At 38.0% G+C, this 17,269-nt stretch overlaps 1 protein-coding gene and 1 long non-coding RNA gene across 3 annotated transcripts in view; one reads left to right on the top strand and one right to left on the bottom strand.

Moving 5' to 3' along the window:
* LOC119539461 overlaps positions 1–17,269 on the bottom strand; it is a 93,038-nt gene that overhangs the window by 23,607 nt on the left and 52,162 nt on the right. The gene's annotated exons all lie outside the window — the stretch shown is intronic.
* AGTR1 (angiotensin II receptor type 1) overlaps positions 5,724–17,269 on the top strand; it is a 48,630-nt gene continuing 37,084 nt past the window's right edge. For both annotated transcript variants that reach the window (XM_037843035.1, XM_037843025.1), the window contains exons 1-2: positions 5,724–5,950; positions 14,986–15,076. The gene's annotated coding sequence lies outside the window, so the exon portion shown is untranslated. The remainder of the gene's footprint in view (positions 5,951–14,985; positions 15,077–17,269) is intronic.

Here is a 17,269-nt window from a genome sequence, read left to right as displayed (position 1 = left end):
CTTCTCTCGCTTGTCTCTGATGATATAATATAGCTGAGACCAAGCCTGCCCTTTCAGGAGGTTTCACCCAACAGAGCCAACTCCCTAAGAAACTTCTAGTCCTTAAAAATATGATCATCTCTAAAATCAAGTTGAAATCACTCTGACAGTGATTATGGCTAATGAGATTTTAAAATATAAAGATCTCCTGAATTATAAACAATAACCACAGAAGTATTTCCTAGTTTCACTCACAGGCTCTGGACTTCACTCCCCCACCCCACGTCTGGCTTCTATAAAAAGATCTTATGATAAATGGTTCCAAGTATCTATGGCACTGGGAGGCAAGTCTCATGAAAGGTCCAATTTCAAAACCAAGCAAACAAATAAATCAATGCCTGCAATGAGATTTTCACTACATAGGAGAGTTTGGTACCGCCAGCCTGCTCTCTAGTCCCATATTCCTTGTGTGTGCACCACCACAGCATTCTGAGCCTGCACCAGAATCACCTGCGTAGGTGCCCTCCAGACCAACCCTCCTCTAAGAAGAGGGAAAGCAGGTGTTCCCCCATCACTGAGCACACTGCCAGATATAAAGGAGCCCAAGCAATGTTTGCTAAGTAAATAACTCTGGAGAGACAACTAACAATTGTATACACAGGAAGGTATTACATAAAATAAAAAGAAATATTTCCAGTGTGAGTTTTTGATTGTAGGGAAGCATGGTAGGAAAGGGTTGGGTATCACATCCAAAAGAAGTGTTGTCTAAAATAGGAAATGCTTGAAAAATTGATGCTGAAAGGTAAGAAGAGTGTCTGGATGCCTAAAAAAGAGTCCTTGGAATCCCACTGAATATTCACCCCTTCTCTTGCCTCCACACCACTCTCCCCAAAGGACTCCTACCCCGTACTGGGGTAACCAGTTCCTCCTCTCTCCTCTCAGACCTTCTTCTCTGTTTCACTGCTCCCTAATTTGTCTCTTCTCTTTCTCCCTGTCTGCTATTTTCCCCTGTCTGCTTATGGTTTGTAAATTTGGTCAAGATCTCTGCTTGGTTCCATCTCTCTCTCTCTTCATTCCCTATCTCCTTGAAGGGCTCATGTAGGAAGCCTCCACTGCCCTCCTCTTTAGCTCCCTGTCATGTGGCTCATCTCTTGGCTCCAGTACCGTCTCCTCTACTGCACAACATTTGGATGTAGTTCCTCATCACTCTAATCTTGAATATAAATACAGTGTATTTAAAACTCACTGAAACCCTCAAATATCAGTTCCAACCATTTGAGTTAAAAACAGGCATTCCTATCAAGAAAAAATAAATAACACAGTAAATAATTTTAAGGCCTCCTAAGAAGCTCTATCTCTCTCCAGTTATAATTGCCTGTGGGACATCTGTATAAGGTCCTTAACTAAATAAACCTCATCAGCTGCTTCTCATAACCAGCTCATTGTATGCCTCCCCTCCCAACTCCTGCCCACCCCCAGTTATTTCTACAAATTCTCTCTACTCCATCCTGGCCATTTCTAGTCCTAATTGTGCTCACAGGATCCTTATTACTTTTTACCTGGTCCACTGTTATTCCTGCTTCTAATGTCTCCACACGCTGATCCATCCTATACATCATGTCCCTCCTCAAAAGTTTCAATCATTCTTCAAGACCCAAATTAAATTCAAATCCCTCTGCTAACTTCTGAACTCCATATCCACACTAATCCCATCTCCCCAGTTCTTGCTTCCACTGCTCCCTCTCAGCATGACAAATGTATACCATTTGTTTTGATACCAGATATCCTAGAAGCTTGGCTTTGCAAATCATGTGACCTCAGGCAATTTGCTTAACTTCTGTACCTCGGGTTCCTCATCTCTGAAATGGGGATAATAATGTGCCTATTTTTATATGGGTATACTGTGATGATTAATTAGGTTAATAGATACAAAGGGCTTAATAGAGGCCTGAGGTAAGCATCCCATAATTGATAGCTGTACCTACTACTATTCATTCATTCTAGAAAGTTCCAGTAACTGTCTCTTCCTATACAAATAACACTTTTGCCACAGTACTTTTACACATGCTGTTCTCTCAGTCAGCAGTTTAAAAAATTCTCTTCACCCTTAAGATCCCCTCAAACACTTCTTCCAAGATGTATTTCTAGTCTTATATCAGTGTGATCTGTTTGCGTTTGTGGGGCTTCTGACCATATACCAGGCCTCCTGGAAATACAGGGAACCATTAAGGCACAATCTAGTGCTGAGGGAGGAACCTGTCTCCCTCCTGGGTTAGCCCATCCGGGGGGCAGGGACCATGTCTTCCTCAGCTTTGCATGCACACCAGGGCCTCCATAGAACACTTCACTTAGTACATGCTTGATGACATGTACTAAGTGAAGTGACATGTACTAAGTGACATGTACTAATTCAGTGAAGTTGGTATTTTTACTTTTATGAGAATTCGAGAAAATATCTTTTTGACATAGAGTATATGACCATTTGAAGCCTTTGCTTAAAAGTAAGTTTTAATTAATAACTAATACTACATTTTGTTTCTGACTTGCAGTGTTGTCTAGCACCAAGGCTGTTAGCCACTACAGAGGATGGCATGTAAAATTAGAATGAAGCACCTCTGCTCTCTTCAGAAACATGGAAGCAAGAAACCAAAGTCAGACATTCATGTCCATACTGTCCTACACAAATCTCATATATTTTTTAACAGCTTTATTGATATGTAATCCATAAAGCATACAATTCATCCATTTAGAGGATATAATTCAAAGGTTTTTAGTATGTTCACAAAGATATACAACAATCTCCATAATCAAACTTGCAATGTTTTCTCCACCCCAAAAAGAAATCCCGTGAACATTAGCAGTCACTCCCATTTCCTCCCACCACACCACCCCAGGTAACCACTAATCTAATGTCTCTCTCTCTGTTTAACTTCCCTGGACATTTCATATAAATGGAATCTTACAATATGTGGTCTCTTGTGACTGGCTTCTTTCACTTATTGTAATGTTTTCAAGGTTTATCCATGTTGTATTCTGACTTCATTGCCATTTAGTGCCAAACAACATTCCATTTCATGTATATGTCACATTTTGTTTATCCATTCATCAGTTGAGAGACATTTGGGTGATTTCTACTCTAGAGCTATTACAAATACTAGTGTGATGAAAATTCATATACATATTTTGCTTGGACATAAGTTTTCATTTCTCATGGATATGTACCTAGGAGAGGAATTGCTGAGTCCTATGGTAACGCAATGTTTAACATTTTGAAGAAGGGCCAAAGTGTTTTCTTAAGCAGCTGCATTTTTTTTTTACAATCCCACCAGCAATATATGAGGGTTTCATGATCTCCAATCCTCTCCAACCCTTGGCATTGTCTGACTTTTTTGATCATAACTCTCCTAGTAGGTGTGAAGTGGTCTCATTGTGATTTGGGTTTACTAATTTGATTAGCCCTGAAAGTTAGTGATGCCTAGCATCTTTTCAAGTGCTTATTGGCCACTTGTATATCTTCTTTAGAAAAATGTCTATTCATATCCTATGCTCATTTTTAAATTGAAGAGTCTTTGAATACTCTGAATACAAGTCCTTGTCAGATATATGATTTGCCACTATTTTCTTCCATTCTGCGGGTTATGTTTTCACTTTCTTGATGGTGTCCTTTGAAGCACATAAGTTTTTAATACTGATGAAATACAATTTATCTATTTTTTTTCTTTTGTTCCTTATGCATTTTGGTATCATAAAGCTTTGCACAACTTAAGGTTACAAAGATTCACTCCTATATTTTCTTTTAAGAATTTTATAATTTTAGCTCCTACATATAGGCCTATGGTCCATTTTGAGTTAATTTTTGTGTATGGTGTAAGAAGGGGCCCAACTTCATTCTTTTTATGTGGATATCCAGCTGTTGCAGTACCACTTGCTGGAAAGAGTATTCATTCCTTATTGAATTCTCTCAGCATCCTCATTGAAAATCAAGTGACCATAAATGCAAGGGTTTATATTTGGACTCAGTTCTACTCCATTAATCTATTCCATTGATCATATGCCAGTACCACAATGTTGTGGTTACTATAGCTTTGTAGTAAGTTTTGAAATCAGGAATTGTGAGTCCTACCACAACTTTGTTCTTTTTTTTTTTTTTTTTTTTCAAGATTGTTTTGGCTACTCTGGGTCTCTTGCACTTTCACGTGAATTTTAAGAGCAACTTGTCAATTTCTGCAAAAACAAGATGTTGGAATTTTGATAGAAATTGTGTTTAATTTGTAGGCCATTGTGGGGGTATTGCTATCTCAACAATATTGTCTTTCAATCCATGAACATGGAATACCTTTCCATTTATTTAGGTCTACTGGTTTTCAGAGTACAAGTTTGCACTTATTTTGTTAAATTTATTTCTAATTATTTTGTTCTTTTGATGCTATTGTAAATGGAATTATTTTCTTAACTTCAATTTGGGATTGTTTATTACTAGTGTACAGAAATACTACTGAATTTTTACATTGATCTTGTATCCTACAATCTTGCTGAACTCATTTATTATCTCTAATAGATTTTAGGGGATTTCTTGGTATTTTCTAAATACAAAATATGTCATCTACAAATAGATATCGTTTTACTTCCTTTCTAATCTAAATGAGTTTTATTTCTTTTTCTTGCCTAATTTTCCTGGCTAGAACCTCTAGTACAATGTTAAATAGAAGTAGCAAGAGCAGACATCCTTGCCTTGTTCCAGCTCTTAGAGGGGAAATCACTCAGTGGGATTTCCTATAAATAACCTTTACGGTTTGAGAAAGTTCCTCTCTACTTTCAGTTTGTTGGTTGATTTTATAATGAAAGGGTGTTGGGTTTTATCAACCACTTTTTCTGATCTACTAAGATGATGGTGTGGTTTTTGTCATTTGTTCTATTGATATGGTGTATAACATAAATTGATTTTCAGTACACTAATTCTGCATTCCTGGGATAAATCTCACTTGTATGGTGTGTAATCTTTTTTACATGTTGTTGAATTTTATTTGCTAGTATTCTGTCAAGGATTTTATTTCTATATACAAAAGAGATACTGAGCTGTAGTTTTCTTTTCTTGTGATGTCTTCATCCAGTTTTAGTATCAAGGTAATACTGGCCTCAGAGAATGCACTGGGAAATGTTCTATTTTTCAGAAGAGTTTGAAGAATTGATACCAATTCTTCCTTAAATATTTGGTCATGTTTTGCTTTTTAGCTTTTCTATTTTTTATATAAAATAATTCAACTCGGGTAGCATGCCCAATAGGAGGAAATGAATATCAACCCTTTCACTTTATAACCCTAAAATTAACCTATGTGATCTATTTATTATCTGCAACGCATTGTCAAAAGTTTGAGTTACCTACAGGAAATAGAAGAAAGTTCTCTAACTCATCCTTAAAAGTTTTCAAAGTTAAAATATATATATATATATATATATATATATATATATATGTATGTATGTATCCCTGCACTCCCAGCTCCCTCCCCTTCGCGATCTCTCCCTATGCGCGGTTCTGAGCGAGATGCTCTGCTCCAGAACCTGATGAGGTGACACCGGAGTTGACTGAGGCAACATCTCCGCTGCAGCCAGCATGTGGAGAGGGAGGGGGTTGGGCCAGGAGCGTCTCCGGGGCGGGGCGGAGGAGGAGGAAATGCAAAACAGAACCTCGCCCCTGGAACCCGTGGAGAGCAACGCCCTCCTTATAAATTCGGGACTGCCTGGTCGGGAATGATTCCAGCCTCTGGGGTCGGAGGCTGCAGGCGGCGGAGTGCCTGGGTGGGCACGCGGCTAACAGCTCTTCCTACCCGGTGGCAGCGACCGATGGGGAACGGCTGGAGCGGGCTCCGGGGATAACGGCGGACAGCCGGGACTCCCAGGCGCTGGGCCGAAGCCCCGCACCAGCGCTGCCGCGAGCTCGCGACCCGACGTGGGCGCCGCGCAGGGGGCGCGGGTGAGTCGGCGCTGACTGCGGGGCGAGGCTGGGGGCTGTTGGGGTGGGGTGGGGTGGTAAGTTTCCTGTCAAGGTGTCTTAACTGCGGGCGGCTCTTCTGGGAGGCTTCTAGGGACCTAGGAGGCAGCGATCGGAGTTCCCGCAGCGCCCGTTCCAGGGCTGGCCGCCTTTCCCCAAATCAGGTGAAGGGCGTCTGGGTCGGGCGGGAACAATTTGAGCTTGTTTGCTTCGAGCCTCGGAAATTTCGTTCGAATCTGTCCAAACTCTTTCAAGTACAAGCAATAAATCTCAAAACAAATGACATTCAACTAAGTAAACTTTCTTCCCGAGGCTTAGCTAACTCTTGCTCTTTAACCGTGACTTGACTGGGAAGCCGGTATGATTAGGTGGGGCGTCCATTGAAAAGTTGTGCTGCTTCTGAGGTGAAGTTAAAAGCATCCCCCATCTGCTTCCGCGGGGATACCCTGGCACCACTCATCCTCGTTCTCCCTTCCCCACACCCCAAGCACGGGGTTCCTGGCACTAGGCACCCCTCTCACCTGGGCAAAACTCCCAATTTCAAGGGCTGCCAGGTGCCCTTTGATCCATCACTTCGGGGAGGGGAGAAGCAGGGGCATCTCCCACCCCAATACCCACAGCCCTGGCTAGTGTGCATTTGTAACTGAGGCAGGATTTTAGCAGAAGCTCTTCTGCTTCCAGGACTGAACCAGAGCCTTTTGCTGGTGTCTTCCCTCCACCCCACTTTTCTCTCTGGCACCTCATTCTCCAATTCTCCCAAACACTCAACTCAATCTTCTCCACATTGCCAGCCTGCTACACTCTCCCAAGACCTCAGCAAGTCTTCCCTGAAGCATCGCCCCATTGTCTTTGGGGAGCCATTGAAGACCTGGCTATTGCACCTACCTTGGGCTGCTTTTTCACCTAATCTTTGTTTGCTGATGTCATCATTAATACAAAAAAAATCCACTACCTGCCCTAAGGGACCCTCTCTTCTCACAGTGAAAATTGGGTCCTCAGTTTTCCCTGGGATCACATTTGGGAGGTGGATGCATTTATTTCCAGTGTTATTGGGGGGAAAGAAGGTAACAGCGAGAGAGGCAAGAAATCGGCAACCCACTGTTCCAACTTTCTTGAGCAACTTGTCCTGAAGGTGCTTCATAACCAGTAAGTCTCTTTTAGTAGTTACCACCTTAGAATCCTGGAACCCCAGTCATTTATTCCCCTTAGCAAAATCTTTAACCCTTCATAAGTCTTCTCTGAAGAAAGAAAATATTGTGTTTCCCTTGTGTCCTTCCCTCTATTACAGTCTCCCTAAGGATAAAAGCCCCTGTTGGATAATCTCACCTAAGGACTGTGATTCCCAGTGATGCCTTCTCCCCTTTCCTTCCTCCCCACAACCCCTCCTGGGTAGTGCAGGGGCAGGGCAGGCATAGTGTTCCTGAATGGGAGCCGTGTAATATTAGGAAAGTTACTTAACGACTCTGAATCTCAAGTCCCTGTCCATAAAGTGAGGGGATTAAATTAGATGGTCTCCAAGGTTTCTGCCAGTGATGAAATCCCTTGATTCCTTTTGTTACCCGGTTATTGCTTAAAAAAATATAAGTCTATACCAATTATCCCTTAGCCCATGTTTGGATTCTTCAAAACAATCTAAATAACTCTCCTGTTAAATCATCTGCTCTGAAAAATCATTACATTTTCCAGTAAGGGCTCCCTTGGCCCTAAATTAAGGTGGCAATTCCTCTAACATGGCTCAAAGTTCAGGCAGTCACCCTGAGACCCGAGATGCTGGGTCTCAACATTTTCTAAAGTTTCTTGGTTATTAGTTTCAAATCTTGTTATCTACTACTTGTTTCTTTCCTTGTTTCTTTCCTGGCTTCATTGTTCTTTACTCCCATCATGAGAGACCTTGATTTCTGGTTTGGCTCTTCTTTGACCTTAAACTGAATCAACTGTTCTATCATCCAACCCAGAAGAACACTGGTTTGCACCAATGCCAATGGAAGACTTGTCTTCCTTGAGATTTATGTCTTTCAGTCACTGATGCTGCTGCAATGCTCTCCATCCCACAGTGCTCTGAGCTGAACGCTTTCGTCTCCCTCTCTTTCCCTGACCCAGTGTTCAGAAGGGGACAAATTTGTAGATTGTTCTGGATTCTTACTTTTGATTGTTTTTTCTTTGTATTTTGTGGTAGTTTCTTTTTCTTTTTCCTTTTTCTTTCCTTTTTTGCTGTTACTGCTTATTATTGTTGTTATTACTATGATTAATTATTTGCCTTATGCTGGAGGAAAATTAATGAAAGAAAAATTCAAAATGCCCCTTATCCATATCCCAAATAACATACCTAGCCGAGAAGGAATCTGAAACTCGTATTTAAATGTATGATGTATGTCTCCTGAAGTTTTATCTGTGCTATCATAGTGCCCTTTTTGAACATATTACTGAGACTTGCTGTATTTTGCCTCCAAATTTGTTACAGATAAAATCCCCTCACTTTTGCATGTTTTGGCTGCCAAAATGCAAGCTCCTGGCCTTTAGCCTCACGGTTGTAAGTTTAGTCATTTTCCTGCTCAGTTATGACTGGGGAAAACTAGATAGACTCTAAAGTAGGCTATTAAATTAAGTTTTGTTTAGAAGTTTAAAGTAGATCGAAATGCTGTAAAGATGAACAGGCTGTAGCAATAAACAAACATGGAGCCAGAGCAACAAAATATGACAAGTATCCAAGGCCAGGCTAGGAGCACTTTTCCTCCCATTTTATCCAGCAAGCTGGACAAATCTTATTTTAAACCCATGACCAATTGGAAAGTGCTGTTATTTTGCTTAAAATGATTCTAAATTTTCCCTTTCAAAATTACCTAAAGTCTTTACATTGAATGGTTCATGTTCCTTTTCACATAGGTGTTTATTAAAGTAGTGTGCTAAAGCTCCCATAAACAAAAGTCAATTTTGTTCCATTTCCAGCCTATATGTAGTTATCATTTTGCCATTGTATTCATAATTTGTGATTTTTAGCTTTGGAAAACAAATTTTCAGTGACTTAATATATAAAGCTCTCTTAAACCAATAAGTATCTATAGGAATTTAAGGTGATATTCAACTAATTTGACAAGTGACTACCGTTATCCTATTAAAGTTCTAAACAGAAATGTTTTAATCACAGCAAAATAATCTAAAGAGCTATAAATTTTCCAGATGTTTCATTCACCAGTTGTTACATTAATGTCAAATATGACAATTGGAGATAGAAAACAAAATACATATTTAGAACAGACATAGAAATGACAAGTAAATCTTGCTACTAGCTCTGGTTGTATTAACATTAAAAGATTTACTATCTGATTTTGATCTTTCCTTTTCATAGCAAGTGTTCACAGGGGGAGAAAATCCCTTGCATACAAGAACCAGAATTGTCTTCTTTTGCATATAAAAATTCCCTTGCCTATAAAAAACAAAATTGTCTTTCAAAATATTTTACTAATCAAGAATTCACTATATAGTATAAATGTTCTGTTTCATTTTACATTCTTCCTATAGCTAAATTTAGAAGTTTGTGTTGGTTTTGTTTTGGTGTGGTTTGGTTTGGTTCCTAAAAGGGTGCCTAAATAGGTACATCATCTAAATTTCTTAAGTGGACATAATTGTAGAATCTGTCAGTTTAGTTAGAGTTTCCTTCCTATATTTTGAATTGTGTTCCTAGTCTCAAGTTTAATCACCTTCAAACAGTTGAAAGTGTGGAGAATGAGTAAAAAGTGGATATTCTTTGTTTTTCATACTTGCAGCATGCCTTCATATTTCAAATCCCAGTTCTGGGTATGATAAAATTTAGAATCATAGAATTAATAATCATTCAGTTTTGTTCAACTTTTATGCATTTACTTGTACACTTTATGTACATATAAGCTACTTTGTTCTTCACCAAATGATATTAAAGATTTTATTTTGATCAATGGATTTTAAATGCTTGAAATAGGTTAAAGAGTAAGTATATTTGGAAGGATGTTGGTCAAGATGAACATACATGTATGGGTCTCTCCAACCACCTCTATTTTAAAACAGCTCTTCTTTCTGTTCTGACTTTCAGACCAGGTGGCATGTCTAACGTGGTCACATTGTTGGTTCTGATCAGTTCCTTAATAACCATCGCTCCTAACCCCTCACCCTCCCTGCCCATGGGATAATAACTCCTTGGATGATAGGGACCACATCCTATTCATCCTTGTATTTTATGGTAAATGTGCCACAAAATCACTTGCACACCTATTTGTGTGTCTGCTTGTTTTGAGGTAAAACTATGAAAATTGTTAAATACATTTTGGGATCCCTATACTACAAAAGAGTATCAGAGGGAAACCATTTTTCCTAATACCTATCTTATTTAAGTATGTTATCCTATTACAGACAATAGAATAGCTTAAAATTGATGTTTTAGTCTTGTTAATTGGGAAACTAATTATTAGTACCATTTTTCAGTCTAAAGCAGTATTGGCAAGGGGAATGTAGAGGGAAAAGTAAGAAAAAGAGAAATGGAAAAGGGAAAAAAGGTTGAAATGTTAAATCAGTGGTTATTAAGGTGTAGGGGGACAGGTAGGGCAAGCATATTAGAATCACCCAGGGAGCATTTTAAGTCTGCAAATACTATCCCCACTTCCCTTTCTGCTCTATATCCCAGCTCCTCCTGTTGGAAACAACTCTGTTACAAATTAGGAGTAACCACCCATAATTATCTCAGGTGTCAAGGGCCTCGGACCAGCAGCAGGTGCATCAACTAGTTGCTTCTTAGAAATGCAGAATTTCAGACCCCACACGAAACAAGAATCTGCATGTTAGTAAGCTCTCCAGGTGATTGCAATTCACATTAAAGTTGGAGTAGCATGAGTCTACAGTAACTGTGATTCCTTTAGAGTGATTACCTAAAGGCTATTTTCTTGGCTTTTTAATATACTAACTTTTTTTAACAAAGCTGATATTGACAGAGCACATATAGCTTGCCAAATGCTGTTGCATGTTTAAATATTGTATTTTATTTAATCTTCACAACAACCCTATGACATAGTTACTGCTTTGTCCTCATTTGATAAATTGGGATACTGAGTAATAATGAGATCAGTAGCTCACCCAAACGTGGAAACCAGTAGAATCAAGATTTAAACACCAGAATTCTGATTCCAAAGCTCCTGCTCTAAGTTTTTACCCACGCCACCTGCTTTACACTAGACTCTCTGCTTTCTAAGGCCAACTAAAAAAGTTTATTTAAGGTTATCTTTTGAAATCAGTCCTGTTTCCCTCCTAAAAGATCTATTTCCTTTTGATTATCACATTTGCCTGTCACCTTATCTTTAAATTCAATAATGAAAAATTCTAGCAGTTCCATCTTCTTTATTTGGAAAATAAATACTAGCACTAGGACAGCCCATTTTTAAAAATTACACTTGGTATCTGTACTTTTCTCATATTTATCTAAAATTTATTGTTTTAGTTTTAGGTGTTCAGATGCTATAAAGAAAGCTCTGTCTTGAATTGAACAAGCTGTTCTTACATGAATATAAATTGCTCGGCATTGCAACTCAATATATATATATATATATATCACTTTTTCAGCTTTTACAATAAACACTTATCTATACAAGCATGGTTTACAAAACTGTAGTTGAACACAATCCTCAAGAAAGGGGTGACTGACTTACTTTAAGGCAGTGACTCTCCACATGATTCAGTCCCTGAACAATTTCTCCCACCACATGCAGATTCTCTGACAGCTGTCAGCTGGATCCAGCAAATATGTGCTGTTTTGAAAGGGCCTCATCAATATTGGTCAAACCACTGAGGTGAGTCTAAGTTCCCTGTGATCATGTTTGAGAGAAGAGATTTGCCAACAAGACTGAGCAGCCACAATTTTTTCAGTGATTAAGGGGCATCCTTGGAGGACAGAAGTTCACCAGCTGCTTGGACCTGTAGCAGTACTAACAGTGCACAGTCTAATTTATAAATTATAGGCTGAAAGCACAATCAACCCAGGGCTGCCATAATGCCAAGCAGTGGGCGTAGGAAGGGCAAGTGGTACCAAGGAGATATCACTACACATAGCAGGCAGAGTTTCTTAGTGCCAGTAAATGATAAAGTGCTGATGGTCCCCTTATGACCTGTTCGTGTCCCACTGGTCTCACTAAATCCAAATATTTGTGATTGTGTGACTGAATATAATCTGTGCCAAGATTTTCTCTAAATAGAGGAGAAAAAAAAAAACTCAGAATTTCTTCCTGGTAAACTTTGTACATCCACAATTTTAATCATCGCATTTACTTTTCTTCCCTTTTTTGACACAAATTCTTGTTATCCAATTCACATGCATTTCACATGCTTTTGCATCTATATAGTATGTCCTTAGAACAAGAATGTTCCATTAGCCCAGCTTTAATAACCTCTTTCCATTCAAATGATGTCACTTCACATAAAACATGCTGTACCATGATGTCTCCCAGACCTTAACCTTCACGCAGTTAATTGCCACGACTTTATCAGGAAATGAAAAGAATCTGATGTGATTCCTGCATAATGATTTTTTTATCATGCCCTGTCCTTTGATCTGCTGAGTTAGTAGAATGGATTTATGAGAGAAACATATGTCTGTCTATTCTTATTCTTTTAAATTCCCATTAGGTTAAGTCATATAATAGAATATTAGACTGTCACTAAGAGTGATGTTTTTAAAAATATTTCATGGCAAGAAAAATACTCCTAAGTAAGTAAATCAATATGTAAAACATGTGTCATAGGGATCCAGTAGTTGTGTGTGTGCTTGGGAGACAGGATTTTGCGCATGTGGACGAGACTCTTGTCTAAGTGCCATTAACACCTTACTCTGGTCATTGAAGTTCTAATGAAAATAATTTAGTTTTGTTAGCACTGATTAGTGAGTAAAATCACTTACATTCTTTTCATGTTTGTGGAGGAAATGAGAAACACTAGGAAAAAAATATAACAAATCCTGAAAGCTTTTGGGTTTTTGAAATCAAAGAAGATTTTTTCTTTCTTTTTTAACTTTCAGAATAATGAATATGTATTACTTCTATACGTCTTCCTCTCCATTTGTCTTGGAATTTTTATTACTTTCCTTATAACCCACACTAGATTTCAGATCTTAGACAACCGCTCTTCGCTCTCTGGAGAATGTTACTGGCAAATTTTTTCCTATGCTACACTAAGCCTTACAGAATAGTCCACAGAATCACACCCTAGTGGCATTTTGTACGAGAAATTATATTATGAGACATTTCTTTTGCTATTTAACACTTCAGCAACCACCAAGTAGCTGCATAAATAGGTCCTTCCAACACCAAATTTTCTATATGACAAATAATGCTGTGTAAAGTTTGTGTTCATTATTTTTTTAAGAAAAAGTAACCTATACACAATTGTCTTGAATAACTCCTCAATTTTAAAAAGTTTTTTATTAAAAGCATTCCCCCAGATCCATAAAGAAAAATATTAATAAACTTGGCCACATAAAAAATTTGAACTTTTGTATGGTGAAAAGCACTTTGTGTTCAAAAGATAAATGAGAAATCTATTTGCCACACATTACATATAAAATGCCAGTTTCCTTAACATAACATGAACTCCCTGAGATGAGAAAACAGTGAACAACGCAATTGAAAAATGAGCAGAAGTCATGACTTGGCAAATCAGTAGAAGAATAACTACATATAATGTAAACCAAGGATCAAAGTTAATAGTACAATTATATATTCTTTCATCAGTTGTAACAAATGTACCACACTGATGCAAGTTGTTAGTAACAGGAGGGGGTTATAGGAACTCTGCATTTTCTGCATGATTTATCTGTAAACCTACAACTTCTCTAATTAAAAAAAAAAAAAGGAAATGAAAAGAGGCTCAACCTCATTTATGATTTAAAAATGCAAATCAAAACAAAGGTTTACTTTTTCACTTATTGCATTGAGAAAAAAATTAAAATTTGATAAAAGCCGGAGTTTTGGTATCATAAATTGGTGTAACCTTTATAGAGGACATATTGTAAATATCAAAAACTTAGAATGTACAAATAATTTGTCCACCAAGTCTACCATTTAGAATTTATCCTGCATATATAATTGAATAAGTTCAAAATTTGTAAATATAAAAATGATCATTGAGGCATTTTTGTAATAGTCTAAAAAGAAACAAAAATTAAGACATCATAATAGGGAGTTGGTCAAATATGTTATTCTATATTATTGCAACGAATGGAATACTGCATAATCTTCAAAATGAATGAAGTTGATTTATGTATACTGTTACAGAAAGCTCTGCAAGTCATATACTAAGGGAAAACAAGAAAGCAAAGAGCAGAATAGTATGACCCCTTTTGGGTAAAAGAAAAAAACATAACATGGATATACACATGTATATATTTTTAAAAGTTCTAAAGGATACATGAGAGACTGTTAATAGTGAATGTCTCTGAGAAGTGGATCTAGAGAGCAGGTTAGAGAGGGCTACTTTATTTTATATTCTTCTGTCATTTGTAACACATGCAAGGATTACTTCTAAGAAAAAGAGAAACAAAAATATTTTTAAAAGGTACCTTTTAAAATCATGGTACAATAACACTTGTTAAGAAAAAAATAGAATCATTTTGCAAAGTTTTGTTGTAGATTCTCAAGTAAAAATTCATTCTAATTGTATTTCTTATCTTATGTAATCTCCAGGAAGCGTCTTAGAATAAGACAGCACTATTTTACACCAAACCTTTTTTTCTTCTTCTTCTTCGGTAGTGTGTTTCTTCTTCTGTAGTGTTCCAACGGTGTTGGGAAAGATGTTTACCATAAACTGGAAGAGGACTAGATCCCATGATAGACAGCTGCTAAGTAAAACCTAACTCTATATAAGGAAAGATATGTTCTTCATGTGGACCAGATGGTTTCATTCCCTTCAAAACACTTTAAAGATGCAATGTTAATACTTACTCTGTAAATTAAAAAAAAAAAAGAACATATTCAGTGAATCATTTTAATCTGTTTTTTCCTTTCCAGATTTGAGACATTATAAATTTACTTAAAATGGCTGGATTTTCATCTGAATAAGTCACTGAAACTGAAGCCATCCAAGAACGTCTGCATCCAGGTAAATGTCTTACATCTATAGCATTATCTGTCTGTAAATTTTCTCTAATGCATAAATAGTAGAGGCAATGCAAGAAGTGATACATACTGTTGTCCAGCAACAGAAACATAAGAAACAGAAAAGAATGAAATTCCAGACTTGTCACATCCCCTCCAATATACAATTCACAAGCATGTATACTTAATATGATTTTAAATGTAAACAGCATCAGAATTACTAAAATGTTTCCATTCATATACTGGTGGTAAACCATGTGAGAGATTTGCGATCCATCGCAAGGACCTCCTGGCCGCAGTTCCATTGGTGATTGCTCGTGCAGTGCATCCCCTGCCAGGTAGGGCTTAGGAGAGCTGGGGGGTGGGGAATGATTTCGCTCTATCATCAGCTGCTTCTGGAGTGTCTTGGCTCTGAGGCCCTCCCCACCAGCATTCACTTTCAGAAGCCTGTGCAGAAAGGCCATAAACCTTAAAATTGGGTCTTCTTACCTTCAGAAAACCCAAATGCCTCAGAATCTCATTCTTACAAACTCCCCCATTACTCCTAATGATAAGATAAAGGAAAAAGGGCAATGTGAGAGGGAGGTGGTGGCAAAATCTGCATCTTGGCAGGAATCGCATGCAGTCACACTGCACTTGTGAAACTCTTGTCCGGCGCACAGGCTGGGCAGAGAATGCTCTGTTGGCCCATCTCCCGCCCCGTAAGCTTGTAAGACATTTTTCATAAAAAGACTCCTGCATTTACCCAACTTGTAGGATTTTCCCCCCTAACAAAACCACAGCTCAAAGAACAAACCCTCAGTTTCCCAAATTAACAGGGAGATGCTTCCTAGTCCTTCCAGAGAGACTGAAAAGAGCAGCTCACCCCATTCTATTTTGTGGTCCCATTTTATCAAAGTAAAGGATAAGGTGGGATAGGTAGGCAGTGGGTGGGGAGACAAAAGTCAGAGCTGACTTTATGTTTCTTTGCTAGATTGGCAAGTAGGAAACTCTTGCTGGAAGGCACTTTTCAGTGGTGTCAGGAAACTATTTAGGACTGTTTTAATCTTGCAGACAAAAATAGTAACATTCTACAAGAATTCTGTCACTGGCTATCTTTAGGTTTTTTTTTTTTTTTTTTTGAGGTGCGGTTAAGCTGTCCTATACATGTCTTCAGCAAAGCATCTAGTTCTGGAACAACTACATTAAGATATATATATACTAGTTAGGAAGGCACTAAGACGGGAAGCTTTATTTTACATTCTAAGAATACTGTGCACCAGAAGAAGGCTGTTTGTCCGTAATATCCCATCAGCCCTACAGTGGAAGATGTGGAACAATTAATCCAAGGGGTTCCTGCTGGAAATGATTCCCAGATCAGCTTCCTTTCTCCTGTGTTTTGGAGGCCCTTGGTCTCTAATGTTCACACATTTGTTGCAAAATTCCCAAAATAATTATGTTTTGCTTTAGAACAGCAAAACTCTAAAGAAAACATTCTGTAAAATTTTAAACTTTTTCACATCTTTACTTTTCAGATGAAAAAGCAAAATACGTTTAATTCTAAGGAAGTATTTTTGTTGTTGTTAAAGAACTGATGCTGTATGAATTCTGCCACTTAAGTAGCAACTTTGCCCTCGGTTTCCTTCAAGATAATCTCCAAGGTCCCATCCCAGTCCACAGGCGCTATACTCAAATACAAAGAAGTGTGTTCAGAAGGACCTTCTGAACTGTGCAGTATCCCTTGAAAACTTTTACTGATACCTTCAGAACTCTAATCTCTTATTGATTTAACCCGGTAATGCGCAAACAGCCTTTCAGAACTTGTTTTATAAGGCCAAAGAACTTATGTTGAAATCTGCTTTTGACAAATGGAGAAAACCTGATTAGCATATTTGAAAGACCAGGGACGCTATTCAGTGACTTAAAATCTGTAGAACTTTACTGTCCAGTAGGATAGTCACTAGTCACTTGTGGCCATTTAAATTTAAGTTTCATAAAATTAAGTAAAATTAAAAATGTAGTTGCTCAGTTTCACTAGCCATATTTGAAGTGCTCAGTAGACATGTGGCCTGTGACTGGCTGCAAGGTTGACAGAGCAGATCTAGAACATTACAGCATCATGGAAAGTTCCCTTTGATGGTGCTGTTATAGACAAATTTATTGATATTACAGCAGACTTAAGTTGCCAGCAGGTAAGAAAGTTTTTTGTTGTTGTTGT

Source organism: Choloepus didactylus, chromosome 1 (assembly GCF_015220235.1).
Source record: "Choloepus didactylus isolate mChoDid1 chromosome 1, mChoDid1.pri, whole genome shotgun sequence".
In the NCBI taxonomy this organism is placed as follows: Eukaryota; Metazoa; Chordata; class Mammalia; order Pilosa; family Megalonychidae; genus Choloepus; species Choloepus didactylus.
The sequence above is the reverse complement of the archived record's forward strand: the minus strand, read 5'-3'. Positions and strand labels throughout refer to the sequence as shown.